The sequence below is a fragment of the Triturus cristatus genome, chromosome 6, assembly GCF_964204655.1.
Source record: "Triturus cristatus chromosome 6, aTriCri1.1, whole genome shotgun sequence".
NCBI classification, from domain to species: domain Eukaryota; kingdom Metazoa; phylum Chordata; class Amphibia; order Caudata; family Salamandridae; genus Triturus; species Triturus cristatus.
Window position 1 is genome coordinate 884,168,454 of NC_140589.1, and position 26,013 is coordinate 884,194,466.

At 45.6% G+C, this 26,013-nt stretch overlaps 21 non-coding genes across 21 annotated transcripts; 13 read left to right on the forward strand and 8 right to left on the reverse strand.

The window, feature by feature from the left end:
* Window positions 1-958: 958 nt before the first annotated feature.
* TRNAR-ACG (transfer RNA arginine (anticodon ACG)) lies at window positions 959-1,031 on the reverse strand. The gene has a single exon. It is a non-coding gene; the product is annotated as a tRNA-Arg (tRNA).
* A 778-nt stretch (window positions 1,032-1,809) lies between these two features.
* LOC146820124 (U6 spliceosomal RNA) lies at window positions 1,810-1,916 on the forward strand. Its single transcript, XR_014964433.1, has one exon. It is a non-coding gene; the product is annotated as a U6 spliceosomal RNA (small nuclear RNA).
* A 1,009-nt stretch (window positions 1,917-2,925) lies between these two features.
* Window positions 2,926-2,998, reverse strand: TRNAR-ACG (transfer RNA arginine (anticodon ACG)). The gene has a single exon. It is a non-coding gene; the product is annotated as a tRNA-Arg (tRNA).
* Window positions 2,999-3,776: 778 nt separating this feature from the next.
* On the forward strand, window positions 3,777-3,883 carry LOC146820126 (U6 spliceosomal RNA). Its single transcript, XR_014964444.1, has one exon. It is a non-coding gene; the product is annotated as a U6 spliceosomal RNA (small nuclear RNA).
* A 1,868-nt stretch (window positions 3,884-5,751) lies between these two features.
* LOC146820127 (U6 spliceosomal RNA) lies at window positions 5,752-5,858 on the forward strand. Its single transcript, XR_014965357.1, has one exon. It is a non-coding gene; the product is annotated as a U6 spliceosomal RNA (small nuclear RNA).
* A 999-nt stretch (window positions 5,859-6,857) lies between these two features.
* Window positions 6,858-6,930, reverse strand: TRNAR-ACG (transfer RNA arginine (anticodon ACG)). The gene has a single exon. It is a non-coding gene; the product is annotated as a tRNA-Arg (tRNA).
* A 782-nt stretch (window positions 6,931-7,712) lies between these two features.
* On the forward strand, window positions 7,713-7,819 carry LOC146820129 (U6 spliceosomal RNA). Its single transcript, XR_014964453.1, has one exon. It is a non-coding gene; the product is annotated as a U6 spliceosomal RNA (small nuclear RNA).
* Window positions 7,820-8,828: 1,009 nt separating this feature from the next.
* Window positions 8,829-8,901, reverse strand: TRNAR-ACG (transfer RNA arginine (anticodon ACG)). The gene has a single exon. It is a non-coding gene; the product is annotated as a tRNA-Arg (tRNA).
* A 774-nt stretch (window positions 8,902-9,675) lies between these two features.
* On the forward strand, window positions 9,676-9,782 carry LOC146820131 (U6 spliceosomal RNA). The gene has a single exon (XR_014964455.1). It is a non-coding gene; the product is annotated as a U6 spliceosomal RNA (small nuclear RNA).
* A 1,868-nt stretch (window positions 9,783-11,650) lies between these two features.
* On the forward strand, window positions 11,651-11,757 carry LOC146820132 (U6 spliceosomal RNA). Its single transcript, XR_014964419.1, has one exon. It is a non-coding gene; the product is annotated as a U6 spliceosomal RNA (small nuclear RNA).
* A 1,000-nt stretch (window positions 11,758-12,757) lies between these two features.
* Window positions 12,758-12,830, reverse strand: TRNAR-ACG (transfer RNA arginine (anticodon ACG)). The gene has a single exon. It is a non-coding gene; the product is annotated as a tRNA-Arg (tRNA).
* A 782-nt stretch (window positions 12,831-13,612) lies between these two features.
* LOC146820134 (U6 spliceosomal RNA) lies at window positions 13,613-13,719 on the forward strand. The gene has a single exon (XR_014964454.1). It is a non-coding gene; the product is annotated as a U6 spliceosomal RNA (small nuclear RNA).
* A 1,009-nt stretch (window positions 13,720-14,728) lies between these two features.
* On the reverse strand, window positions 14,729-14,801 carry TRNAR-ACG (transfer RNA arginine (anticodon ACG)). Its single transcript has one exon. It is a non-coding gene; the product is annotated as a tRNA-Arg (tRNA).
* Window positions 14,802-15,575: 774 nt separating this feature from the next.
* On the forward strand, window positions 15,576-15,682 carry LOC146820136 (U6 spliceosomal RNA). Its single transcript, XR_014964466.1, has one exon. It is a non-coding gene; the product is annotated as a U6 spliceosomal RNA (small nuclear RNA).
* Window positions 15,683-17,548: 1,866 nt separating this feature from the next.
* On the forward strand, window positions 17,549-17,655 carry LOC146820137 (U6 spliceosomal RNA). The gene has a single exon (XR_014964420.1). It is a non-coding gene; the product is annotated as a U6 spliceosomal RNA (small nuclear RNA).
* A 1,000-nt stretch (window positions 17,656-18,655) lies between these two features.
* TRNAR-ACG (transfer RNA arginine (anticodon ACG)) lies at window positions 18,656-18,728 on the reverse strand. The gene has a single exon. It is a non-coding gene; the product is annotated as a tRNA-Arg (tRNA).
* A 782-nt stretch (window positions 18,729-19,510) lies between these two features.
* On the forward strand, window positions 19,511-19,617 carry LOC146820139 (U6 spliceosomal RNA). The gene has a single exon (XR_014964456.1). It is a non-coding gene; the product is annotated as a U6 spliceosomal RNA (small nuclear RNA).
* A 1,856-nt stretch (window positions 19,618-21,473) lies between these two features.
* LOC146820140 (U6 spliceosomal RNA) lies at window positions 21,474-21,580 on the forward strand. The gene has a single exon (XR_014964477.1). It is a non-coding gene; the product is annotated as a U6 spliceosomal RNA (small nuclear RNA).
* Window positions 21,581-22,589: 1,009 nt separating this feature from the next.
* TRNAR-ACG (transfer RNA arginine (anticodon ACG)) lies at window positions 22,590-22,662 on the reverse strand. Its single transcript has one exon. It is a non-coding gene; the product is annotated as a tRNA-Arg (tRNA).
* Window positions 22,663-23,442: 780 nt separating this feature from the next.
* Window positions 23,443-23,549, forward strand: LOC146820142 (U6 spliceosomal RNA). The gene has a single exon (XR_014964489.1). It is a non-coding gene; the product is annotated as a U6 spliceosomal RNA (small nuclear RNA).
* Window positions 23,550-25,416: 1,867 nt separating this feature from the next.
* On the forward strand, window positions 25,417-25,523 carry LOC146820143 (U6 spliceosomal RNA). Its single transcript, XR_014965358.1, has one exon. It is a non-coding gene; the product is annotated as a U6 spliceosomal RNA (small nuclear RNA).
* The last annotated feature ends 490 nt before the right edge of the window (window positions 25,524-26,013 follow it).

The window sequence follows — 26,013 nt, forward strand, 5'->3', positions numbered from 1 at the left end:
TAAAGCAGGTTCCAGTGCTTTCCTCCTAATATGTATTTTTCAATTTTTCTCTCCTCAACATTTTTAATGTATTTACCTCGCAGTAAAGAAGGTGCACTCTATGTGTCCAGCTGCATTTAGCAAGGAAGCCTGCAGGACTTCTGGGACTTTTCTTTCTCTTCTTCAGCCTCCCTGTCATTATTCTTCACAACCCCCAAATCTATACTGCTGCCAGCGATGCGTTGCTTTGTGGGAAGCAAGACAAAGAGAAGGGGAGGGCCTATGCAAATGATGGCCTCAGGGCTGTCTGGGAGTCTCTTTTCAGCAGTACTGTTAAAATCCGCCTTGCAACCAGATTGGTCGGGTAAGCTGAAAAACACCAGGCATGATTGGGCACCGGGTCCTCTAGGCCCTTGGAGGACATATTGGGCCTGCATCCCTCAGTTTCTGAGGTCCAAGAAATGTTCACCCTCCACCCTAATAGAGAGGTCTTGGCCGATCGTGGCCGATCGGGGCAGAAGGGAGCAGGGCAAGATGCTCATGATCCTGCTCTAATAATGAACTGCCTTCCTCTCTCCTTACCTGTGGTTATGCCTGGCTGCTTGGTTCCAGTTGTAGGCCTACATCCCACAGGCAATTTGCTTGTCTCTCTCACACATGTAAATGGGTCAGCACTCAAGTGCACACACCTGCCTGCACCCACAGATCCTCTCACACACACTTTTCTCAACAAGATTTTTTCCTAGTTTAGAGACTCAGAGACCCATGTTGAAATACAAAAGCAGCACACCACATAACGGCCTTCACATAGAATCCAGCAGCAAATGGGAAACTTTTAACCAGCCGTGGTCCTATTACTGCAGCCCTACCATGGAACGACTGCTGGATGAGTCGTGCTCAAGAATATTGAACCTACAACAAGTCTGAGGTAAATAAGAATTCCACAGGAATACCATAAAACAGGGACCTATGACCCTTTCGAGCCAGATAGGAGTCGAACCTACAATCTTCTGATCCGTGGTCAGACGCGTTATCCATTGCGCCACTGGCCCCATGTAGGTACACCCATACTTTTGTCCTTAAGAGGACCAGAAATTGTGTGTGTGTGTGTGTGTGTGTGTTTTAAAACACCATTCCATCAACCTTTTTAGCCATGTTTACTGCTCACAACCAGAAGACACAAGTAAACCCACCTGAGGGACCTCCTGAAATTCGGTTCTGTCAGGTGTTCCTAACTTATACAAAGGACTTTAGGAGGAGGAAGGACCTAAAAGTCAGGCGAAATGGTCCTAGATCCAAGGAAATGTTTTAGATCAGCCTCAGTTTCTTAAATAGTCTGCATTAACATCATCAGTTCCACGTCTGTGTGGAGCTGATCTTGAGGACTTCTTAATCAGCAGGCGGGTACAACAATAAAGTGTTTAATATTACAATACAGGCGAAAATTCAGACACCTTGTCATAGGCTCACCTTGTCCAGGGACCCAGGCATGCTGCCTTTCCACTCTCAGAGCCCTTCACCTAACCTACTGTGCAGCTGTTTCACCTCTAATATCACTGTTCCACAGGCAGCGTGATGTCACAATGTTCCTTGTCTGTAGCCTGAACCATGAGCCTTTGCAACCCTGGCATAATCTACATACTTCCAATTGGTGAAGTCTTGGACCACAAATGCAGTGAAGAATAATGGATTGTTACTCTTCATTCATTTTTGCCCATTGGCTCAGATTTGAATGCTTACAGGCCATCCGAGCATCTCTGCCAGGCCACCCTATGTCTAGAGACTGTAGATTTAGAGAGTTTATAAACATTGTAGGTTCATCAATGAAGTGTGCTCGCTTCGGCAGCACATATACTAAAATTGGAACGATACAGAGAAGATTAGCATGGCCCCTGCGCAAGGATGACACGCAAATTCGTGAAGCGTTCCATATTTTTACCAGCTTTCAGGAGAGAAATGTTCTATGTTTTCAAGACTAATTGAAATAATAAAGCAGGTTCCAGTGCTTTCCTCCTAATATGTATTTTTCAATTTTTCTCTCCTCAACATTTTTAATGTATTTACCTCGCAGTAAAGAAGGTGCACTCTATGTGTCCAGCTGCATTTAGCAAGGAAGCCTGCAGGACTTCTGGGACTTTTCTTTCTCTTCTTCAGCCTCCCTGTCATTATTCTTCACAACCCCCAAATCTATACTGCTGCCAGCGATGCGTTGCTTTGTGGGAAGCAAGACAAAGAGAAGGGGAGGGCCTATGCAAATGATGGCCTCAGGGCTGTCTGGGAGTCTCTTTTCAGCAGTACTGTTAAAATCCGCCTTGCAACCAGATTGGTCGGGTAAGCTGAAAAACACCAGGCATGATTGGGCACCGGGTCCTCTAGGCCCTTGGAGGACATATTGGGCCTGCATCCCTCAGTTTCTGAGGTCCAAGAAATGTTCACCCTCCACCCTAATAGAGAGGTCTTGGCCGATCGTGGCCGATCGGGGCAGAAGGGAGCAGGGCAAGATGCTCATGATCCTGCTCTAATAATGAACTGCCTTCCTCTCTCCTTACCTGTGGTTATGCCTGGCTGCTTGGTTCCAGTTGTAGGCCTACATCCCACAGGCAATTTGCTTGTCTCTCTCACACATGTAAATGGGTCAGCACTCAAGTGCACACACCTGCCTGCACCCACAGATCCTCTCACACACACTTTTCTCAACAAGATTTTTTCCTAGTTTAGAGACTCAGAGACCCATGTTGAAATACAAAAGCAGCACACCACATAACGGCCTTCACATAGAATCCAGCAGCAAATGGGAAACTTTTAACCAGCCGTGGTCCTATTACTGCAGCCCTACCATGGAACGACTGCTGGATGAGTCGTGCTCAAGAATATTGAACCTACAACAAGTCTGAGGTAAATAAGAATTCCACAGGAATACCATAAAACAGGGACCTATGACCCTTTCGAGCCAGATAGGAGTCGAACCTACAATCTTCTGATCCGTGGTCAGACGCGTTATCCATTGCGCCACTGGCCCCATGTAGGTACACCCATACTTTTGTCCTTAAGAGGACCAGAAATTGTGTGTGTGTGTGTGTGTGTGTGTTTTAAAACACCATTCCATCAACCTTTTTAGCCATGTTTACTGCTCACAACCAGAAGACACAAGTAAACCCACCTGAGGGACCTCCTGAAATTCGGTTCTGTCAGGTGTTCCTAACTTATACAAAGGACTTTAGGAGGAGGAAGGACCTAAAAGTCAGGCGAAATGGTCCTAGATCCAAGGAAATGTTTTAGATCAGCCTCAGTTTCTTAAATAGTCTGCATTAACATCATCAGTTCCACGTCTGTGTGGAGCTGATCTTGAGGACTTCTTAATCAGCAGGCGGGTACAACAATAAAGTGTTTAATATTACAATACAGGCGAAAATTCAGACACCTTGTCATAGGCTCACCTTGTCCAGGGACCCAGGCATGCTGCCTTTCCACTCTCAGAGCCCTTCACCTAACCTACTGTGCAGCTGTTTCACCTCTAATATCACTGTTCCACAGGCAGCGTGATGTCACAATGTTCCTTGTCTGTAGCCTGAACCATGAGCCTTTGCAACCCTGGCATAATCTACATACTTCCAATTGGTGAAGTCTTGGACCACAAATGCAGTGAAGAATAATGGATTGTTACTCTTCATTCATTTTTGCCCATTGGCTCAGATTTGAATGCTTACAGGCCATCCGAGCATCTCTGCCAGGCCACCCTATGTCTAGAGACTGTAGATTTAGAGAGTTTATAAACATTGTAGGTTCATCAATGAAGTGTGCTCGCTTCGGCAGCACATATACTAAAATTGGAACGATACAGAGAAGATTAGCATGGCCCCTGCGCAAGGATGACACGCAAATTCGTGAAGCGTTCCATATTTTTACCAGCTTTCAGGAGAGAAATGTTCTATGTTTTCAAGACTAATTGAAATAATAAAGCAGGTTCCAGTGCTTTCCTCCTAATATGTATTTTTCAATTTTTCTCTCCTCAACATTTTTAATGTATTTACCTCGCAGTAAAGAAGGTGCACTCTATGTGTCCAGCTGCATTTAGCAAGGAAGCCTGCAGGACTTCTGGGACTTTTCTTTCTCTTCTTCAGCCTCCCTGTCATTATTCTTCACAACCCCCAAATCTATACTGCTGCCAGCGATGCGTTGCTTTGTGGGAAGCAAGACAAAGAGAAGGGGAGGGTCTATGCAAATGATGGCCTCAGGGCTGTCTGGGAGTCCCTTTTCAGCAGTACTGTTAAAATCCGCCTTGCAACCAGATTGGTCGGGTAAGCCGAAAAACACCAGGCATGATTGGGCACCGGGTCCTCTAGGCCCTTGGAGGACATATTGGGCCTGCATCCCTCAGTTTCTGAGGTCCAAGAAATGTTCACCCTCCACCCTAATAGAGAGGTCTTGGCCGATCGTGGCCGATCGGGGCAGAAGGGAGCAGGGCAAGATGCTCATGATCCTGCTCTAATAATGAACTGCCTTCCTCTCTCCTTACCTGTGGTTATGCCTGGCTGCTTGGTTCCAGTTGTAGGCCTACATCCCACAGGCAATTTGCTTGTGTCTCTCACACATGTAAATGGGTCAGCACTCAAGTGCACACACCTGCCTGCACCCACAGATCCTCTCACACACACTTTTCTCAACAAGATTTTTTCCTAGTTTAGAGACTCAGAGACCCATGTTGAAATACAAAAGCAGCACACCACATGACGGCCTTCACATAGAATCCAGCAGCAAATGGGAAACTTTTAACTAGCCGTGGTCCTATTACTGCAGCCCTACCATGGAACGACTGCTGGATGAGTCGTGCTCGAGAATATTGAACCTACAACAAGTCTGAGGTAAATAAGAATTCCACAGGAATACCATAAAACAGGGACCTATGACCCTTTCGAGCCAGATAGGAATCAAACCTACAATCGTCTGATCCGTAGTCAGACGCGTTATCCATTGCGCCACTGGCCCCATGTAGGTACACCCATACTTTTGTCCTTAAGAGGACCAGAAATTGTGTGTGTGTGTGTGTGTGTGTGTGTGTGTGTGTTAAAACACCATTCCATCAACCTTTTTAGCCATGTTTACTGCTCACAACCAGAAGACACAAGTAAACCCACCTGAGGGACCTCCTGAAATTCTGTTCTGTCAGGTGTTCCTAACTTATACAAAGGACTTTAGGAGGAGGAAGGACCTAAAAGTCAGGCAAAATGGTCCTAGATCCAAGGAAATGTTTTAGATCAGCCTCAGTTTCTTAAATAGTCTGCATTAACATCATCAGTTCCACGTCTGTGTGGAGCTGATCTTGAGGACTTCTTAATCAGCAGGCGGGTACAACAATAAAGTGTTTAATATTACAATACAGGCGAAAATTCAGACACCTTGTCATAGGCTCACCTTGTCCAGGGACCCAGGCATGCTGCCTTTCCACTCTCAGAGCCCTTCACCTAACCTACTGTGCAGCTGTTTCACCTCTAATATCACTGTTCCACAGGCAGCGTGATGTCACAATGTTCCTTGTCTGTAGCCTGAACCATGAGCCTTTGCAACCCTGGCATAATCTACATACTTCCAATTGGTGAAGTCTTGGACCACAAATGCAGTGAAGAATAATGGATTGTTATTCTTCATTCATTTTTGCCCATTGGCTCAGATTTGAATGCTTACAGGCCATCCGAGCATCTCTGCCAGGCCACCCTATGTCTAGAGACTGTAGATTTAGAGAGTTTATAAACATTGTAGGTTCATCACTGAAGTGTGCTCGCTTCGGCAGCACATATACTAAAATTGGAACGATACAGAGAAGATTAGCATGGCCCCTGCGCAAGGATGACACGCAAATTCGTGAAGCGTACCATATTTTTACCAGCTTTCAGGAGAGAAATGTTCTATGTTTTCAAGACTAATTGAAATAATAAAGCAGGTTCCAGTGCTTTCCTCCTAATATGTATTTTTCAATTTTTCTCTCCTCAACATTTTTAATGTATTTACCTCGCAGTAAAGAAGGTGTACTCTATGTGTCCAGCTGCATTTAGCAAGGAAGCCTGCAGGACTTCTGGGACTTTTCTTTCTCTTCTTCAGCCTCCCTGTCATTATTCTTCACAACCCCCAAATCTAAACTGCTGCCAGCGATGCGTTGCTTTGTGGGAAGCAAGACAAAGAGAAGGGGAGGGCCTATGCAAATGATGGCCTCAGGGCTGTCTGGGAGTCCCTTTTCAGCAGTACTGTTAAAATCCGCCTTGCAACCAGATTGGTCTGGTAAGCTGAAAAATACCAGGCATGATTGGGCACCGGGTCCTCTAGGCCCTTGGAGGACATATTGGGCCTGCATCCCTCAGTTTCTGAGGTCCAAGAAATGTTCACCCTCCACCCTAATAGAGAGGTCTTGGCCGATCGGGGCAGAAGGGAGCAGGGCAAGATGCTCATGATCCTGCTCTAATAATGAACTGCCTTCCTCTCTCCTTACCTGTGGTTATGCCTGGCTGCTTGGTTCCAGTTGTAGGCCTACATCCCACAGGCAATTTGCTTGTCTCTCTCACACATGTAAATGGGTCAGCACTCAAGTGCACACACCTGCCTGCACCCACAGATCCTCTCACACACACTTTTCTCAACAAGATTTTTTCCTAGTTTAGAGACTCAGAGACCCATGTTGAAATACAAAAGCAGCACACCACATGACGGCCTTCACATAGAATCCAGCAGCAAATGGGAAACTTTTAACCAGCCGTGGTCCTATTACTGCAGCCCTACCATGGAACGACTGCTGGATGAGTCGTGCTCAAGAATATTGAACCTACAACAAGTCTGAGGTAAATAAGAATTCCACAGGAATACCATAAAACAGGGACCTATGACCCTTTCGAGCCAGATAGGAGTCGAACCTACAATCTTCTGATCCGTAGTCAGACACGTTATCCATTGCGCCACTGGCCCCATGTAGGTACACCCATACTTTTGTCCTTAAGAGGACCAGAAATTGCGTGTGTGTGTGTGTGTGTGTGTGTGTTTTAAAACACCATTCCATCAACCTTTTTAGCCATGTTTACTGCTCACAACCAGAAGACACAAGTAAACCCACCTGAGGGACCTCCTGAAATTCTGTTCTGTCAGGTGTTCCTAACTTATACAAAGGACTTTAGGAGGAGGAAGGACCTAAAAGTCAGGCGAAATGGTCCTAGATCCAAGGAAATGTTTTAGATCAGCCTCAGTTTCTTAAATAGTCTGCATTAACATCATCAGTTCCACGTCTGTGTGGAGCTGATCTTGAGGACTTCTTAATCAGCAGGCGGGTACAACAATAAAGTGTTTAATATTACAATACAGGCGAAAATTCAGACACCTTGTCATAGGCTCACCTTGTCCAGGGACCCAGGCATGCTGCCTTTCCACTCTCAGAGCCCTTCACCTAACCTACTGTGCAGCTGTTTCACCTCTAATATCACTGTTCCACAGGCAGCGTGATGTCACAATGTTCCTTGTCTGTAGCCTGAACCATGAGCCTTTGCAACCCTGGCATAATCTACATACTTCCAATTGGTGAAGTCTTGGACCACAAATGCAGTGAAGAATAATGGATTGTTACTCTTCATTCATTTTTGCCCATTGGCTCAGATTTGAATGCTTACAGGCCATCCGAGCATCTCTGCCAGACCACCCTATGTCTAGAGACTGTAGATTTAGAGAGTTTATAAACATTGTAGGTTCATCAATGAAGTGTGCTCGCTTCGGCAGCACGTATACTAAAATTGGAACGATACAGAGAAGATTAGCATAGCCCCTGCGCAAGGATGACACGCAAATTCGTGAAGCGTTCCATATTTTTACCAGCTTTCAGGAGAGAAATGTTCTATGTTTTCAAGACTAATTGAAATAATAAAGCAGGTTCCAGTGCTTTCCTCCTAATATGTATTTTTCAATTTTTCTCTCCTCAACATTTTTAATGTATTTACCTCGCAGTAAAGAAGGTGCACTCTATGTGTCCAGCTGCATTTAGCAAGGAAGCCTGCAGGACTTCTGGGACTTTTCTTTCTCTTCTTCAGCCTCCCTGTCATTATTCTTCACAACCCCCAAATCTATACTGCTGCCAGCGATGCGTTGCTTTGTGGGAAGCAAGACAAAGAGAAGGGGAGGGCCTATGCAAATGATGGCCTCAGGGCTGTCTGGGAGTCCCTTTTCAGCAGTACTGTTAAAATCCGCCTTGCAACCAGATTGGTCGGGTAAGCTGAAAAACACCAGGCATGATTGGGCACCGGGTCCTCTAGGCCCTTGGAGGACATATTGGGCCTGCATCCCTCAGCTTCTGAGGTCCAAGAAATGTTCACCCTCCACCCTAATAGAGAGGTATTGGCCGATCGTGGCCGATCGGGGCAGAAGGGAGCAGGGCAAGATGCTCATGATCCTGCTCTAATAATGAACTGCCTTCCTCTCTCCTTACCTGTGGTTATGCCTGGCTGCTTGGTTCCAGTTGTAGGCCTACATCCCACAGGCAATTTGCTTGTCTCTCTCACACATGTAAATGGGTCAGCACTCAAGTGCACACACCTGCCTGCACCCACAGATCCTCTCACACACACTTTTCTCAACAAGATTTTTTCCTAGTTTAGAGACTCAGAGACCCATGTTGAAATACAAAAGCAGCACACCACATGACGGCCGTCACATAGAATCCATCAGCAAATGGGAAACTTTTAACTAGCCGTGGTCCTATTACTGCAGCCCTACCATGGAACGACTGCTGGATGAGTCGTGCTCGAGAATATTGAACCTACAACAAGTCTGAGGTAAATAAGAATTCCACAGGAATACCATAAAACAGGGACCTATGACCCTTTCGAGCCAGATAGGAATCAAACCTACAATCTTCTGATCCGTAGTCAGACGCGTTATCCATTGCGCCACTGGCCCCATGTAGGTACACCCATACTTTTGTCCTTAAGAGGACCAGAAATTGTGTGTGTGTGTGTGTGTGTTTTAAAACACCATTCCATCAACATTTTTAGCCATGTTTACTGCTCACAACCAGAAGACACAAGTAAACCCACCTGAGGGACCTCCTGAAATTCTGTTCTGTCAGGTGTTCCTAACTTATACAAAGGACTTTAGGAGGAGGAAGGACCTAAAAGTCAGGCGAAATGGTCCTAGATCCAAGGAAATGTTTTAGATCAGCCTCAGTTTCTTAAATAGTCTGCATTAACATCATCAGTTCCACGTCTGTGTGGAGCTGATCTTGAGGACTTCTTTATCAGCAGGCGGGTACAACAATAAAGTGTTTAATATTACAATACAGGCGAAAATTCAGACACCTTGTCATAGGCTCACCTTGTCCAGGGACCCAGGCATGCTACCTTTCCACTCTCAGAGCCCTTCACCTAACCTACTGTGCAGCTGTTTCACCTCTAATATCACTGTTCCACAGGCAGCGTGATGTCACAATGTTCCTTGTCTGTAGCCTGAACCATGAGCCTTTGCAACCCTGGCATAATCTACATACTTCCAATTGGTGAAGTCTTGGACCACAAATGCAGTGAAGAATAATGGATTGTTACTCTTCATTCATTTTTGCCCATTGGCTCAGATTTGAATGCTTACAGGCCATCCGAGCATCTCTGCCAGGCCACCCTATGTCTAGAGACTGTAGATTTAGAGAGTTTATAAACATTGTAGGTTCATCAATGAAGTGTGCTCGCTTCGGCAGCACATATACTAAAATTGGAACGATACAGAGAAGATTAGCATGGCCCCTGCGCAAGGATGACACGCAAATTCGTGAAGCGTTCCATATTTTTACCAGCTTTCAGGAGAGAAATGTTCTATGTTTTCAAGACTAATTAAAATAATAAAGCAGGTTCCAGTGCTTTCCTCCTAATATGTATTTTTCAATTTTTCTCTCCTCAACATTTTTAATGTATTTACCTCGCAGTAAAGAAGGTGCACTCTATGTGTCCAGCTGCATTTAGCAAGGAAGCCTGCAGGACTTCTGGGACTTTTCTTTCTCTTCTTCAGCCTCCCTGTCATTATTCTTCACAACCCCCAAATCTATACTGCTGCCAGCGATGCGTTGCTTTGTGGGAAGCAAGACAAAGAGAAGGGGAGGGCCTATGCAAATGATGGCCTCAGGGCTGTCTGGGAGTCTCTTTTCAGCAGTACTGTTAAAATCCGCCTTGCAACCAGATTGGTCGGGTAAGCTGAAAAACACCAGGCATGATTGGGCACCGGGTCCTCTAGGCCCTTGGAGGACATATTGGGCCTGCATCCCTCAGTTTCTGAGGTCCAAGAAATGTTCACCCTCCACCCTAATAGAGAGGTCTTGGCCGATCGTGGCCGATCGGGGCAGAAGGGAGCAGGGCAAGATGCTCATGATCCTGCTCTAATAATGAACTGCCTTCCTCTCTCCTTACCTGTGGTTATGCCTGGCTGCTTGGTTCCAGTTGTAGGCCTACATCCCACAGGCAATTTGCTTGTGTCTCTCACACATGTAAATGGGTCAGCACTCAAGTGCACACACCTGCCTGCACCCACAGATCCTCTCACACACACTTTTCTCAACAAGATTTTTTCCTAGTTTAGAGACTCAGAGACCCATGTTGAAATACAAAAGCAGCACACCACATGACGGCCTTCACATAGAATCCAGCAGCAAATGGGAAACTTTTAACTAGCCGTGGTCCTATTACTGCAGCCCTACCATGGAACGACTGCTGGATGAGTCGTGCTCGAGAATATTGAACCTACAACAAGTCTGAGGTAAATAAGAATTCCACAGGAATACCATAAAACAGGGACCTATGACCCTTTCGAGCCAGATAGGAATCAAACCTACAATCGTCTGATCCGTAGTCAGACGCGTTATCCATTGCGCCACTGGCCCCATGTAGGTACACCCATACTTTTGTCCTTAAGAGGACCAGAAATTGTGTGTGTGTGTGTGTGTGTGTGTGTGTGTGTGTTAAAACACCATTCCATCAACCTTTTTAGCCATGTTTACTGCTCACAACCAGAAGACACAAGTAAACCCACCTGAGGGACCTCCTGAAATTCTGTTCTGTCAGGTGTTCCTAACTTATACAAAGGACTTTAGGAGGAGGAAGGACCTAAAAGTCAGGCAAAATGGTCCTAGATCCAAGGAAATGTTTTAGATCAGCCTCAGTTTCTTAAATAGTCTGCATTAACATCATCAGTTCCACGTCTGTGTGGAGCTGATCTTGAGGACTTCTTAATCAGCAGGCGGGTACAACAATAAAGTGTTTAATATTACAATACAGGCGAAAATTCAGACACCTTGTCATAGGCTCACCTTGTCCAGGGACCCAGGCATGCTGCCTTTCCACTCTCAGAGCCCTTCACCTAACCTACTGTGCAGCTGTTTCACCTCTAATATCACTGTTCCACAGGCAGCGTGATGTCACAATGTTCCTTGTCTGTAGCCTGAACCATGAGCCTTTGCAACCCTGGCATAATCTACATACTTCCAATTGGTGAAGTCTTGGACCACAAATGCAGTGAAGAATAATGGATTGTTATTCTTCATTCATTTTTGCCCATTGGCTCAGATTTGAATGCTTACAGGCCATCCGAGCATCTCTGCCAGGCCACCCTATGTCTAGAGACTGTAGATTTAGAGAGTTTATAAACATTGTAGGTTCATCACTGAAGTGTGCTCGCTTCGGCAGCACATATACTAAAAATGGAACGATACAGAGAAGATTAGCATGGCCCCTGCGCAAGGATGACACGCAAATTCGTGAAGCGTACCATATTTTTACCAGCTTTCAGGAGAGAAATGTTCTATGTTTTCAAGACTAATTGAAATAATAAAGCAGGTTCCAGTGCTTTCCTCCTAATATGTATTTTTCAATTTTTTCTCTCCTCAACATTTTTAATGTATTTACCTCGCAGTAAAGAAGGTGCACTCTATGTGTCCAGCTGCATTTAGCAAGGAAGCCTGCAGGACTTCTGGGACTTTTCTTTCTCTTCTTCAGCCTCCCTGTCATTATTCTTCACAACCCCCAAATCTAAACTGCTGCCAGCGATGCGTTGCTTTGTGGGAAGCAAGACAAAGAGAAGGGGAGGGCCTATGCAAATGATGGCCTCAGGGCTGTCTGGGAGTCCCTTTTCAGCAGTACTGTTAAAATCCGCCTTGCAACCAGATTGGTCTGGTAAGCTGAAAAATACCAGGCATGATTGGGCACCGGGTCCTCTAGGCCCTTGGAGGACATATTGGGCCTGCATCCCTCAGTTTCTGAGGTCCAAGAAATGTTCACCCTCCACCCTAATAGAGAGGTCTTGGCCGATCGGGGCAGAAGGGAGCAGGGCAAGATGCTCATGATCCTGCTCTAATAATGAACTGCCTTCCTCTCTCCTTACCTGTGGTTATGCCTGGCTGCTTGGTTCCAGTTGTAGGCCTACATCCCACAGGCAATTTGCTTGTCTCTCTCACACATGTAAATGGGTCAGCACTCAAGTGCACACACCTGCCTGCACCCACAGATCCTCTCACACACACTTTTCTCAACAAGATTTTTTCCTAGTTTAGAGACTCAGAGACCCATGTTGAAATACAAAAGCAGCACACCACATGACGGCCTTCACATAGAATCCAGCAGCAAATGGGAAACTTTTAACCAGCCGTGGTCCTATTACTGCAGCCCTACCATGGAACGACTGCTGGATGAGTCGTGCTCAAGAATATTGAACCTACAACAAGTCTGAGGTAAATAAGAATTCCACAGGAATACCATAAAACAGGGACCTATGACCCTTTCGAGCCAGATAGGAGTCGAACCTACAATCTTCTGATCCGTAGTCAGACACGTTATCCATTGCGCCACTGGCCCCATGTAGGTACACCCATACTTTTGTCCTTAAGAGGACCAGAAATTGTGTGTGTGTGTGTGTGTGTGTGTGTGTTTTAAAACACCATTCCATCAACCTTTTTAGCCATGTTTACTGCTCACAACCAGAAGACACAAGTAAACCCACCTGAGGGACCTCCTGAAATTCTGTTCTGTCAGGTGTTCCTAACTTATACAAAGGACTTTAGGAGGAGGAAGGACCTAAAAGTCAGGCGAAATGGTCCTAGATCCAAGGAAATGTTTTAGATCAGCCTCAGTTTCTTAAATAGTCTGCATTAACATCATCAGTTCCACGTCTGTGTGGAGCTGATCTTGAGGACTTCTTAATCAGCAGGCGGGTACAACAATAAAGTGTTTAATATTACAATACAGGCGAAAATTCAGACACCTTGTCATAGGCTCACCTTGTCCAGGGACCCAGGCATGCTGCCTTTCCACTCTCAGAGCCCTTCACCTAACCTACTGTGCAGCTGTTTCACCTCTAATATCACTGTTCCACAGGCAGCGTGATGTCACAATGTTCCTTGTCTGTAGCCTGAACCATGAGCCTTTGCAACCCTGGCATAATCTACATACTTCCAATTGGTGAAGTCTTGGACCACAAATGCAGTGAAGAATAATGGATTGTTACTCTTCATTCATTTTTGCCCATTGGCTCAGATTTGAATGCTTACAGGCCATCCGAGCATCTCTGCCAGACCACCCTATGTCTAGAGACTGTAGATTTAGAGAGTTTATAAACATTGTAGGTTCATCAATGAAGTGTGCTCGCTTCGGCAGCACGTATACTAAAATTGGAACGATACAGAGAAGATTAGCATAGCCCCTGCGCAAGGATGACACGCAAATTCGTGAAGCGTTCCATATTTTTACCAGCTTTCAGGAGAGAAATGTTCTATGTTTTCAAGACTAATTGAAATAATAAAGCAGGTTCCAGTGCTTTCCTCCTAATATGTATTTTTCAATTTTTCTCTCCTCAACATTTTTAATGTATTTACCTCGCAGTAAAGAAGGTGCACTCTATGTGTCCAGCTGCATTTAGCAAGGAAGCCTGCAGGACTTCTGGGACTTTTCTTTCTCTTCTTCAGCCTCCCTGTCATTATTCTTCACAACCCCCAAATCTATACTGCTGCCAGCGATGCGTTGCTTTGTGGGAAGCAAGACAAAGAGAAGGGGAGGGCCTATGCAAATGATGGCCTCAGGGCTGTCTGGGAGTCCCTTTTCAGCAGTACTGTTAAAATCCGCCTTGCAACCAGATTGGTCGGGTAAGCTGAAAAACACCAGGCATGATTGGGCACCGGGTCCTCTAGGCCCTTGGAGGACATATTGGGCCTGCATCCCTCAGCTTCTGAGGTCCAAGAAATGTTCACCCTCCACCCTAATAGAGAGGTATTGGCCGATCGTGGCCGATCGGGGCAGAAGGGAGCAGGGCAAGATGCTCATGATCCTGCTCTAATAATGAACTGCCTTCCTCTCTCCTTACCTGTGGTTATGCCTGGCTGCTTGGTTCCAGTTGTAGGCCTACATCCCACAGGCAATTTGCTTGTCTCTCTCACACATGTAAATGGGTCAGCACTCAAGTGCACACACCTGCCTGCACCCACAGATCCTCTCACACACACTTTTCTCAACAAGATTTTTTCCTAGTTTAGAGACTCAGAGACCCATGTTGAAATACAAAAGCAGCACACCACATGACGGCCGTCACATAGAATCCATCAGCAAATGGGAAACTTTTAACTAGCCGTGGTCCTATTACTGCAGCCCTACCATGGAACGACTGCTGGATGAGTCGTGCTCGAGAATATTGAACCTACAACAAGTCTGAGGTAAATAAGAATTCCACAGGAATACCATAAAACAGGGACCTATGACCCTTTCGAGCCAGATAGGAATCAAACCTACAATCTTCTGATCCGTAGTCAGACGCGTTATCCATTGCGCCACTGGCCCCATGTAGGTACACCCATACTTTTGTCCTTAAGAGGACCAGAAATTGTGTGTGTGTGTGTGTGTGTTTTAAAACACCATTCCATCAACATTTTTAGCCATGTTTACTGCTCACAACCAGAAGACACAAGTAAACCCACCTGAGGGACCTCCTGAAATTCTGTTCTGTCAGGTGTTCCTAACTTATACAAAGGACTTTAGGAGGAGGAAGGACCTAAAAGTCAGGCGAAATGGTCCTAGATCCAAGGAAATGTTTTAGATCAGCCTCAGTTTCTTAAATAGTCTGCATTAACATCATCAGTTCCACGTCTGTGTGGAGCTGATCTTGAGGACTTCTTTATCAGCAGGCGGGTACAACAATAAAGTGTTTAATATTACAATACAGGCGAAAATTCAGACACCTTGTCATAGGCTCACCTTGTCCAGGGACCCAGGCATGCTACCTTTCCACTCTCAGAGCCCTTCACCTAACCTACTGTGCAGCTGTTTCACCTCTAATATCACTGTTCCACAGGCAGCGTGATGTCACAATGTTCCTTGTCTGTAGCCTGAACCATGAGCCTTTGCAACCCTGGCATAATCTACATACTTCCAATTGGTGAAGTCTTGGACCACAAATGCAGTGAAGAATAATGGATTGTTACTCTTCATTCATTTTTGCCCATTGGCTCAGATTTGAATGCTTACAGGCCATCCGAGCATCTCTGCCAGGCCACCCTATGTCTAGAGACTGTAGATTTAGAGAGTTTATAAACATTGTAGGTTCATCAATGAAGTGTGCTCGCTTCGGCAGCACATATACTAAAATTGGAACGATACAGAGAAGATTAGCATGGCCCCTGCGCAAGGATGACACGCAAATTCGTGAAGCGTTCCATATTTTTACCAGCTTTCAGGAGAGAAATGTTCTATGTTTTCAAGACTAATTAAAATAATAAAGCAGGTTCCAGTGCTTTCCTCCTAATATGTATTTTTCAATTTTTCTCTCCTCAACATTTTTAATGTATTTACCTCGCAGTAAAGAAGGTGCACTCTATGTGTCCAGCTGCATTTAGCAAGGAAGCCTGCAGGACTTCTGGGACTTTTCTTTCTCTTCTTCAGCCTCCCTGTCATTATTCTTCACAACCCCCAAATCTATACTGCTGCCAGCGATGCGTTGCTTTGTGGGAAGCAAGACAAAGAGAAGGGGAGGGCCTATGCAAATGATGGCCTCAGGGCTGTCTGGGAGTCTCTTTTCAGCAGTACTGTTAAAATCCGCCTTGCAACCAGATTGGTCGGGTAAGCTGAAAAACACCAGGCATGATTGGGCACCGGGTCCTCTAGGCCCTTGGAGGACATATTGGGCCTGCATCCCTCAGTTTCTGAGGTCCAAGAAATGTTCACCCTCCACCCTAATAGAGAGGTCTTGGCCGATCGTGGCCGATCGGGGCAGAAGGGAGCAGGGCAAGATGCTCATGATCCTGCTCTAATAATGAACTGCCTTCCTCTCTCCTTACCTGTGGTTATGCCTGGCTGCTTGGTTCCAGTTGTAGGCCTACATCCCACAGGCAATTTGCTTGTGTCTCTCACACATGTAAATGGGTCAGCACTCAAGTGCACACACCTGCCTGCACCCACAGATCCTCTCACACACACTTTTCTCAACAAGATTTTTTCCTAGTTTAGAGACTCAGAGACCCATGTTGAAATACAAAAGCAGCACACCACATGACGGCCTTCACATAGAATCCAGCAGCAAATGGGAAACTTTTAACTAGCCGTGGTCCTATTACTGCAGCCCTACCATGGAACGACTGCTGGATGAGTCGTGCTCGAGAATATTGAACCTACAACAAGTCTGAGGTAAATAAGAATTCCACAGGAATACCATAAAACAGGGACCTATGACCCTTTCGAGCCAGATAGGAATCAAACCTACAATCGTCTGATCCGTAGTCAGACGCGTTATCCATTGCGCCACTGGCCCCATGTAGGTACACCCATACTTTTGTCCTTAAGAGGACCAGAAATTGTGTGTGTGTGTGTGTGTGTGTGTGTGTGTGTTAAAACACCATTCCATCAACCTTTTTAGCCATGTTTACTGCTCACAACCAGAAGACACAAGTAAACCCACCTGAGGGACCTCCTGAAATTCTGTTCTGTCAGGTGTTCCTAACTTATACAAAGGACTTTAGGAGGAGGAAGGACCTAAAAGTCAGGCAAAATGGTCCTAGATCCAAGGAAATGTTTTAGATCAGCCTCAGTTTCTTAAATAGTCTGCATTAACATCATCAGTTCCACGTCTGTGTGGAGCTGATCTTGAGGACTTCTTAATCAGCAGGCGGGTACAACAATAAAGTGTTTAATATTACAATACAGGCGAAAATTCAGACACCTTGTCATAGGCTCACCTTGTCCAGGGACCCAGGCATGCTGCCTTTCCACTCTCAGAGCCCTTCACCTAACCTACTGTGCAGCTGTTTCACCTCTAATATCACTGTTCCACAGGCAGCGTGATGTCACAATGTTCCTTGTCTGTAGCCTGAACCATGAGCCTTTGCAACCCTGGCATAATCTACATACTTCCAATTGGTGAAGTCTTGGACCACAAATGCAGTGAAGAATAATGGATTGTTATTCTTCATTCATTTTTGCCCATTGGCTCAGATTTGAATGCTTACAGGCCATCCGAGCATCTCTGCCAGGCCACCCTATGTCTAGAGACTGTAGATTTAGAGAGTTTATAAACATTGTAGGTTCATCACTGAAGTGTGCTCGCTTCGGCAGCACATATACTAAAAATGGAACGATACAGAGAAGATTAGCATGGCCCCTGCGCAAGGATGACACGCAAATTCGTGAAGCGTACCATATTTTTACCAGCTTTCAGGAGAGAAATGTTCTATGTTTTCAAGACTAATTGAAATAATAAAGCAGGTTCCAGTGCTTTCCTCCTAATATGTATTTTTCAATTTTTTCTCTCCTCAACATTTTTAATGTATTTACCTCGCAGTAAAGAAGGTGCACTCTATGTGTCCAGCTGCATTTAGCAAGGAAGCCTGCAGGACTTCTGGGACTTTTCTTTCTCTTCTTCAGCCTCCCTGTCATTATTCTTCACAACCCCCAAATCTAAACTGCTGCCAGCGATGCGTTGCTTTGTGGGAAGCAAGACAAAGAGAAGGGGAGGGCCTATGCAAATGATGGCCTCAGGGCTGTCTGGGAGTCCCTTTTCAGCAGTACTGTTAAAATCCGCCTTGCAACCAGATTGGTCTGGTAAGCTGAAAAATACCAGGCATGATTGGGCACCGGGTCCTCTAGGCCCTTGGAGGACATATTGGGCCTGCATCCCTCAGTTTCTGAGGTCCAAGAAATGTTCACCCTCCACCCTAATAGAGAGGTCTTGGCCGATCGGGGCAGAAGGGAGCAGGGCAAGATGCTCATGATCCTGCTCTAATAATGAACTGCCTTCCTCTCTCCTTACCTGTGGTTATGCCTGGCTGCTTGGTTCCAGTTGTAGGCCTACATCCCACAGGCAATTTGCTTGTCTCTCTCACACATGTAAATGGGTCAGCACTCAAGTGCACACACCTGCCTGCACCCACAGATCCTCTCACACACACTTTTCTCAACAAGATTTTTTCCTAGTTTAGAGACTCAGAGACCCATGTTGAAATACAAAAGCAGCACACCACATGACGGCCTTCACATAGAATCCAGCAGCAAATGGGAAACTTTTAACCAGCCGTGGTCCTATTACTGCAGCCCTACCATGGAACGACTGCTGGATGAGTCGTGCTCAAGAATATTGAACCTACAACAAGTCTGAGGTAAATAAGAATTCCACAGGAATACCATAAAACAGGGACCTATGACCCTTTCGAGCCAGATAGGAGTCGAACCTACAATCTTCTGATCCGTAGTCAGACACGTTATCCATTGCGCCACTGGCCCCATGTAGGTACACCCATACTTTTGTCCTTAAGAGGACCAGAAATTGTGTGTGTGTGTGTGTGTGTGTGTGTGTTTTAAAACACCATTCCATCAACCTTTTTAGCCATGTTTACTGCTCACAACCAGAAGACACAAGTAAACCCACCTGAGGGACCTCCTGAAATTCTGTTCTGTCAGGTGTTCCTAACTTATACAAAGGACTTTAGGAGGAGGAAGGACCTAAAAGTCAGGCGAAATGGTCCTAGATCCAAGGAAATGTTTTAGATCAGCCTCAGTTTCTTAAATAGTCTGCATTAACATCATCAGTTCCACGTCTGTGTGGAGCTGATCTTGAGGACTTCTTAATCAGCAGGCGGGTACAACAATAAAGTGTTTAATATTACAATACAGGCGAAAATTCAGACACCTTGTCATAGGCTCACCTTGTCCAGGGACCCAGGCATGCTGCCTTTCCACTCTCAGAGCCCTTCACCTAACCTACTGTGCAGCTGTTTCACCTCTAATATCACTGTTCCACAGGCAGCGTGATGTCACAATGTTCCTTGTCTGTAGCCTGAACCATGAGCCTTTGCAACCCTGGCATAATCTACATACTTCCAATTGGTGAAGTCTTGGACCACAAATGCAGTGAAGAATAATGGATTGTTACTCTTCATTCATTTTTGCCCATTGGCTCAGATTTGAATGCTTACAGGCCATCCGAGCATCTCTGCCAGGCCACCCTATGTCTAGAGACTGTAGATTTAGAGAGTTTATAAACATTGTAGGTTCATCAATGAAGTGTGCTCGCTTCGGCAGCACGTATACTAAAATTGGAACGATACAGAGAAGATTAGCATAGCCCCTGCGCAAGGATGACACGCAAATTCGTGAAGCGTTCCATATTTTTACCAGCTTTCAGGAGAGAAATGTTCTATGTTTTCAAGACTAATTGAAATAATAAAGCAGGTTCCAGTGCTTTCCTCCTAATATGTATTTTTCAATTTTTCTCTCCTCAACATTTTTAATGTATTTACCTCGCAGTAAAGAAGGTGCACTCTATGTGTCCAGCTGCATTTAGCAAGGAAGCCTGCAGGACTTCTGGGACTTTTCTTTCTCTTCTTCAGCCTCCCTGTCATTATTCTTCACAACCCCCAAATCTATACTGCTGCCAGCGATGCGTTGCTTTGTGGGAAGCAAGACAAAGAGAAGGGGAGGGCCTATGCAAATGATGGCCTCAGGGCTGTCTGGGAGTCCCTTTTCAGCAGTACTGTTAAAATCCGCCTTGCAACCAGATTGGTCGGGTAAGCTGAAAAACACCAGGCATGATTGGGCACCGGGTCCTCTAGGCCCTTGGAGGACATATTGGGCCTGCATCCCTCAGCTTCTGAGGTCCAAGAAATGTTCACCCTCCACCCTAATAGAGAGGTATTGGCCGATCGTGGCCGATCGGGGCAGAAGGGAGCAGGGCAAGATGCTCATGATCCTGCTCTAATAATGAACTGCCTTCCTCTCTCCTTACCTGTGGTTATGCCTGGCTGCTTGGTTCCAGTTGTAGGCCTACATCCCACAGGCAATTTGCTTGTCTCTCTCACACATGTAAATGGGTCAGCACTCAAGTGCACACACCTGCCTGCACCCACAGATCCTCTCACACACACTTTTCTCAACAAGATTTTTTCCTAGTTTAGAGACTCAGAGACCCATGTTGAAATACAAAAGCAGCACACCACATGACGGCCGTCACATAGAATCCATCAGCAAATGGGAAACTTTTAACTAGCCGTGGTCCTATTACTGCAGCCCTACCATGGAACGACTGCTGGATGAGTCGTGCTCGAGAATATTGAACCTACAACAAGTCTGAGGTAAATAAGAATTCCACAGGAATACCATAAAACAGGGACCTATGACCCTTTCGAGCCAGATAGGAATCAAACCTACAATCTTCTGATCCGTAGTCAGACGCGTTATCCATTGCACCACTGGCCCCATGTAGGTACACCCATACTTTTGTCCTTAAGAGGACCAGAAATTGTGTGTGTGTGTGTGTGTGTTTTAAAACACCATTCCATCAACATTTTTAGCCATGTTTACTGCTCACAACCAGAAGACACAAGTAAACCCACCTGAGGGACCTCCTGAAATTCTGTTCTGTCAGGTGTTCCTAACTTATACAAAGGACTTTAGGAGGAGGAAGGACCTAAAAGTCAGGCGAAATGGTCCTAGATCCAAGGAAATGTTTTAGATCAGCCTCAGTTTCTTAAATAGTCTGCATTAACATCATCAGTTCCACGTCTGTGTGGAGCTGATCTTGAGGACTTCTTTATCAGCAGGCGGGTACAACAATAAAGTGTTTAATATTACAATACAGGCGAAAATTCAGACACCTTGTCATAGGCTCACCTTGTCCAGGGACCCAGGCATGCTACCTTTCCACTCTCAGAGCCCTTCACCTAACCTACTGTGCAGCTGTTTCACCTCTAATATCACTGTTCCACAGGCAGCGTGATGTCACAATGTTCCTTGTCTGTAGCCTGAACCATGAGCCTTTGCAACCCTGGCATAATCTACATACTTCCAATTGGTGAAGTCTTGGACCACAAATGCAGTGAAGAATAATGGATTGTTACTCTTCATTCATTTTTGCCCATTGGCTCAGATTTGAATGCTTACAGGCCATCCGAGCATCTCTGCCAGGCCACCCTATGTCTAGAGACTGTAGATTTAGAGAGTTTATAAACATTGTAGGTTCATCAATGAAGTGTGCTCGCTTCGGCAGCACATATACTAAAATTGGAACGATACAGAGAAGATTAGCATGGCCCCTGCGCAAGGATGACACGCAAATTCGTGAAGCGTTCCATATTTTTACCAGCTTTCAGGAGAGAAATGTTCTATGTTTTCAAGACTAATTAAAATAATAAAGCAGGTTCCAGTGCTTTCCTCCTAATATGTATTTTTCAATTTTTCTCTCCTCAACATTTTTAATGTATTTACCTCGCAGTAAAGAAGGTGCACTCTATGTGTCCAGCTGCATTTAGCAAGGAAGCCTGCAGGACTTCTGGGACTTTTCTTTCTCTTCTTCAGCCTCCCTGTCATTATTCTTCACAACCCCCAAATCTATACTGCTGCCAGCGATGCGTTGCTTTGTGGGAAGCAAGACAAAGAGAAGGGGAGGGCCTATGCAAATGATGGCCTCAGGGCTGTCTGGGAGTCTCTTTTCAGCAGTACTGTTAAAATCCGCCTTGCAACCAGATTGGTCGGGTAAGCTGAAAAACACCAGGCATGATTGGGCACCGGGTCCTCTAGGCCCTTGGAGGACATATTGGGCCTGCATCCCTCAGTTTCTGAGGTCCAAGAAATGTTCACCCTCCACCCTAATAGAGAGGTCTTGGCCGATCGTGGCCGATCGGGGCAGAAGGGAGCAGGGCAAGATGCTCATGATCCTGCTCTAATAATGAACTGCCTTCCTCTCTCCTTACCTGTGGTTATGCCTGGCTGCTTGGTTCCAGTTGTAGGCCTACATCCCACAGGCAATTTGCTTGTCTCTCTCACACATGTAAATGGGTCAGCACTCAAGTGCACACACCTGCCTGCACCCACAGATCCTCTCACACACACTTTTCTCAACAAGATTTTTTCCTAGTTTAGAGACTCAGAGACCCATGTTGAAATACAAAAGCAGCACACCACATAACGGCCTTCACATAGAATCCAGCAGCAAATGGGAAACTTTTAACCAGCCGTGGTCCTATTACTGCAGCCCTACCATGGAACGACTGCTGGATGAGTCGTGCTCAAGAATATTGAACCTACAACAAGTCTGAGATAAATAAGAATTCCACAGGAATACCATAAAACAGGGACCTATGACCCTTTCGAGCCAGATAGGAGTCGAACCTACAATCTTCTGATCCGTGGTCAGACGCGTTATCCATTGCGCCACTGGCCCCATGTAGGTACACCCATACTTTTGTCCTTAAGAGGACCAGAAATTGTGTGTGTGTGTGTGTGTGTGTGTGTTTTAAAACACCATTCCATCAACCTTTTTAGCCATGTTTACTGCTCACAACCAGAAGACACAAGTAAACCCACCTGAGGGACCTCCTGAAATTCGGTTCTGTCAGGTGTTCCTAACTTATACAAAGGACTTTAGGAGGAGGAAGGACCTAAAAGTCAGGCGAAATGGTCCTAGATCCAAGGAAATGTTTTAGATCAGCCTCAGTTTCTTAAATAGTCTGCATTAACATCATCAGTTCCACGTCTGTGTGGAGCTGATCTTGAGGACTTCTTAATCAGCAGGCGGGTACAACAATAAAGTGTTTAATATTACAATACAGGCGAAAATTCAGACACCTTGTCATAGGCTCACCTTGTCCAGGGACCCAGGCATGCTGCCTTTCCACTCTCAGAGCCCTTCACCTAACCTACTGTGCAGCTGTTTCACCTCTAATATCACTGTTCCACAGGCAGCGTGATGTCACAATGTTCCTTGTCTGTAGCCTGAACCATGAGCCTTTGCAACCCTGGCATAATCTACATACTTCCAATTGGTGAAGTCTTGGACCACAAATGCAGTGAAGAATAATGGATTGTTACTCTTCATTCATTTTTGCCCATTGGCTCAGATTTGAATGCTTACAGGCCATCCGAGCATCTCTGCCAGGCCACCCTATGTCTAGAGACTGTAGATTTAGAGAGTTTATAAACATTGTAGGTTCATCAATGAAGTGTGCTCGCTTCGGCAGCACATATACTAAAATTGGAACGATACAGAGAAGATTAGCATGGCCCCTGCGCAAGGATGACACGCAAATTCGTGAAGCGTTCCATATTTTTACCAGCTTTCAGGAGAGAAATGTTCTATGTTTTCAAGACTAATTGAAATAATAAAGCAGGTTCCAGTGCTTTCCTCCTAATATGTATTTTTCAATTTTTCTCTCCTCAACATTTTTAATGTATTTACCTCGCAGTAAAGAAGGTGCACTCTATGTGTCCAGCTGCATTTAGCAAGGAAGCCTGCAGGACTTCTGGGACTTTTCTTTCTCTTCTTCAGCCTCCCTGTCATTATTCTTCACAACCCCCAAATCTATACTGCTGCCAGCGATGCGTTGCTTTGTGGGAAGCAAGACAAAGAGAAGGGGAGGGTCTATGCAAATGATGGCCTCAGGGCTGTCTGGGAGTCCCTTTTCAGCAGTACTGTTAAAATCCGCCTTGCAACCAGATTGGTCGGGTAAGCCGAAAAACACCAGGCATGATTGGGCACCGGGTCCTCTAGGCCCTTGGAGGACATATTGGGCCTGCATCCCTCAGTTTCTGAGGTCCAAGAAATGTTCACCCTCCACCCTAATAGAGAGGTCTTGGCCGATCGTGGCCGATCGGGGCAGAAGGGAGCAGGGCAAGATGCTCATGATCCTGCTCTAATAATGAACTGCCTTCCTCTCTCCTTACCTGTGGTTATGCCTGGCTGCTTGGTTCCAGTTGTAGGCCTACATCCCACAGGCAATTTGCTTGTGTCTCTCACACATGTAAATGGGTCAGCACTCAAGTGCACACACCTGCCTGCACCCACAGATCCTCTCACACACACTTTTCTCAACAAGATTTTTTCCTAGTTTAGAGACTCAGAGACCCATGTTGAAATACAAAAGCAGCACACCACATGACGGCCTTCACATAGAATCCAGCAGCAAATGGGAAACTTTTAACTAGCCGTGGTCCTATTACTGCAGCCCTACCATGGAACGACTGCTGGATGAGTCGTGCTCGAGAATATTGAACCTACAACAAGTCTGAGGTAAATAAGAATTCCACAGGAATACCATAAACAGGGACCTATGACCCTTTCGAGCCAGATAGGAATCAAACCTACAATCGTCTGATCCGTAGTCAGACGCGTTATCCATTGCGCCACTGGCCCCATGTAGGTACACCCATACTTTTGTCCTTAAGAGGACCAGAAATTGTGTGTGTGTGTGTGTGTGTGTGTGTGTGTGTTTTAAAACACCATTCCATCAACCTTTTTAGCCATGTTTACTGCTCACAACCAGAAGACACAAGTAAACCCACCTGAGGGACCTCCTGAAATTCTGTTCTGTCAGGTGTTCCTAACTTATACAAAGGACTTTAGGAGGAGGAAGGACCTAAAAGTCAGGCAAAATGGTCCTAGATCCAAGGAAATGTTTTAGATCAGCCTCAGTTTCTTAAATAGTCTGCATTAACATCATCAGTTCCACGTCTGTGTGGAGCTGATCTTGAGGACTTCTTAATCAGCAGGCGGGTACAACAATAAAGTGTTTAATATTACAATACAGGCGAAAATTCAGACACCTTGTCATAGGCTCACCTTGTCCAGGGACCCAGGCATGCTGCCTTTCCACTCTCAGAGCCCTTCACCTAACCTACTGTGCAGCTGTTTCACCTCTAATATCACTGTTCCACAGGCAGCGTGATGTCACAATGTTCCTTGTCTGTAGCCTGAACCATGAGCCTTTGCAACCCTGGCATAATCTACATACTTCCAATTGGTGAAGTCTTGGACCACAAATGCAGTGAAGAATAATGGATTGTTATTCTTCATTCATTTTTGCCCATTGGCTCAGATTTGAATGCTTACAGGCCATCCGAGCATCTCTGCCAGGCCACCCTATGTCTAGAGACTGTAGATTTAGAGAGTTTATAAACATTGTAGGTTCATCACTGAAGTGTGCTCGCTTCGGCAGCACATATACTAAAATTGGAACGATACAGAGAAGATTAGCATGGCCCCTGCGCAAGGATGACACGCAAATTCGTGAAGCGTACCATATTTTTACCAGCTTTCAGGAGAGAAATGTTCTATGTTTTCAAGACTAATTGAAATAATAAAGCAGGTTCCAGTGCTTTCCTCCTAATATGTATTTTTCAATTTTTCTCTCCTCAACATTTTTAATGTATTTACCTCGCAGTAAAGAAGGTGTACTCTATGTGTCCAGCTGCATTTAGCAAGGAAGCCTGCAGGACTTCTGGGACTTTTCTTTCTCTTCTTCAGCCTCCCTGTCATTATTCTTCACAACCCCCAAATCTATACTGCTGCCAGCGATGCGTTGCTTTGTGGGAAGCAAGACAAAGAGAAGGGGAGGGCCTATGCAAATGATGGCCTCAGGGCTGTCTGGGAGTCTCTTTTCAGCAGTACTGTTAAAATCCGCCTTGCAACCAGATTGGTCGGGTAAGCTGAAAAACACCAGGCATGATTGGGCACCGGGTCCTCTAGGCCCTTGGAGGACATATTGGGCCTGCATCCCTCAGTTTCTGAGGTCCAAGA